At 79.6% G+C, this 2,500-nt stretch overlaps 1 non-coding gene across 1 annotated transcript; it reads right to left on the minus strand.

Moving 5' to 3' along the window:
- Positions 1-789: 789 nt before the first annotated feature.
- Positions 790-942, minus strand: LOC136995552 (5.8S ribosomal RNA). The gene has a single exon (XR_010887097.1). It is a non-coding gene; the product is annotated as a 5.8S ribosomal RNA (ribosomal RNA).
- Positions 943-2,500: the final 1,558 nt, after the last annotated feature.

Genomic DNA, 2,500 nt, shown 5'->3' on the forward strand with positions numbered 1-2,500 from the left:
ACCCGCGCGCCGTCGCTGCCGGCCTCAACGCAACGCCGCGGCTGACGCCAGCCGGCGGGTGGAAGTGGCTCGGCACACGCGACGGACGCGGGCGCGCCGCGGGGAGGGCAGGGGGGGCGGCCCGGCGGCGCGCCGCACCGGCGGCGGTCGGGGCGCAGGGAAGCGCAAGGCAGCCGGCCGTCCCCACCCCGGAGGGGAACGGGGGACCAGCGCACCACCGGGAGAGTGGCGGAGGAGAAGCCCAGACGGCGGCCAGACTGGCGGTGGTGGCGGGCGGCGGCGACGAGGCGCGCCGGGCCACCGCAACCCACCCGACCTGGGGGGGGGGCCCCAGCGGGACGAACTCCGCGAAGCGGGCGCTCCGGGAGCGGGGGGTTTCCCCGAGTCTGCACTTAGGGGGACGAAGGCCCGGCCGCGCGGGGAAGAGGAGGCACCCTCTCCCCGGGGCACGGGCCTGCGAGGCGCCCCAGCCGCGCCACCCCGCACGGCGCGCGCCGCGCAGCGGTGGCCACCGCGCTCGGAGGGCGAGGAGGGCGGGCACAGGCGCGGCAAGGCACGCCGGCCGCGGCCGCTGCGGGCGGCCCGGCGCCGGAGCCCGGCGGGCAGGAAGACCGGGGCCGCCGGTGCACGCACCGGGGTCCCGGCTCCGCCGCCGACTCTCCGCCGCCGAGGCCGCCGCGCACCGCCGCCGCCGGCGCCGCCGCGCCTCCCCCGCCCCCCCACGCGCCCCCCCCGAGGGGCGGCACCGCTGCGCCAACGCGACAGCGGGGGTGACGATTGACCGCCAAGCGACGCTCAGACAGGCGTAGCCCCGGGAGGAACCCGGGGCCGCAAGTGCGTTCGAAGTGTCGATGATCAATGTGTCCTGCAATTCACATTAATTCTCGCAGCTAGCTGCGTTCTTCATCGACGCACGAGCCGAGTGATCCACCGCTAAGAGTTGTCTCGGTTTCGGTCCCCGCCGCGCGCGCGGGGGGACCGGGCAGCCTTCGGCAGCCCCTGAGGGCCCCCCCTCCGCTCCGCCTCCCTCCTCACGCCGACGCCGGCTGCTGAGCGAGGGACGGCCGAGAGCCAGAGAGAGGGGCTCGCCCCGCTGACCGTACGAGCACAGAGTGGGGGGGGAAAAAGGGAAAAGGAAAACCCGAACGAGAAGGGCGGGGAGCCCTCGCTCCCGACCTGGGACAACCCTTTGCTCGCTTCGAGTCCGGCCCAGGCGCCCAGGCTCGGCCCGGCCCGGCGGGGAGCAGCGCGCCGGCCGCGCCGCCTGCCTCGGGGACGCTGGGGGAGGGGGCGGCTCCCCGCGGACCCCCAGCGTCGGAGCCCGGCCGCCACCGGCAGCGGCACCGGCCGCTGCCCGCGCGCCCGCGGCCCACCGGCCCCGCGCTCCCCAGCTCCTCGCTCGCCTCGCCGGCCTCCGGCTCCGCCGTGGCCCCGAGGCGGCGCCCACGCCCGCGCGCGCGCACACACAGCCTCCCGGACGACACCACGCGCTCTCCCGTCCCTTCCGCGGACAGACGCCCGGCGGCGGGCGGGCGGGCAAGGCGGGACGGACGGGGACGGCGCCCGCTCTCCCCGTCTCCACGCGGAGAACGGGGGGGGCCGCCCCCGCCGCCCGCCTGCCGCCCGCCCGCCGCCCGGCGAAGCCGGGTTGGGCAGAGCGAGGCAGGCGCGCCGGATGGCGGAGTGCCGGCGGGTAGGGCGCCGCCGCCAGCGGCCACGGCGGCAGACCGAGAGCCCCGGCCAGGGAGGAGAGCGGATCGCGCCGAGGCGCGGCGTCCGCACCACCCGCGGTGGGTGGGGGCTCACCGTCCCGGCGAGAGCACGCGCTCGCGCCGGGGTCACGCGTTCGAGGCAGGCCGGCGCCAGCCGACCGCGCGGCGTCCCTCCGCCGAGACCAGACCGCGGAGAGAGGGGGCAGGGTACCCCTCTCCGTCCCGGCTGCCCGCAGGGCGAGCGCGGGGCGCGCCGGCTGGCATGGGGGGGCACGGCGCCCGCGCGCGCCGGCCCCCCGGCCCTCCGGCAGCACACCCGGCTGCCCCCCGGGTCGCATCGGGCCGCCCGAGTCTTTAAACCCCCGCCCGGCTCTCCCGCCGAGAACCCTCGGGCCCGGAGCCCGGGGCCCATGGCCATCCCTACCCGGGGCGGCTACCGGCGGCCGCGGTGGCCGGAGGCCCTCCGCTCCTCCCGCCACCCCGCCCCCCCCCCCCGCCCGGCCCGCTCGCAGCACGGTCCCCGCGGCACGGCGCGGGGCGGCTGGAGCGGTGGGGGGGGGGGAGAGAAAGGGAAAGCGGAAAGGGCGGGAGGGCACGGCCGGTGCGGCGCTCACGGCGCGGCGCCCGGGAGGAGCGAGCTGGCACACGGGACCACACGGGTGGGTCACCGAGGGGGGGCAGGAGGAGCGCGGACGCTAGGTACCTGGCCCTGGGGTGAGGGAAACGACCTGAAATCCCCGCGGGGGTGCCTCCCCCGCCGCCGCCCGCCGCCGGGCCGCCGCCGCCTC

The sequence above is a fragment of the Apteryx mantelli genome, unplaced genomic scaffold, assembly GCF_036417845.1.
Source record: "Apteryx mantelli isolate bAptMan1 unplaced genomic scaffold, bAptMan1.hap1 HAP1_SCAFFOLD_124, whole genome shotgun sequence".
Classification (NCBI taxonomy): domain Eukaryota; kingdom Metazoa; phylum Chordata; class Aves; order Apterygiformes; family Apterygidae; genus Apteryx; species Apteryx mantelli.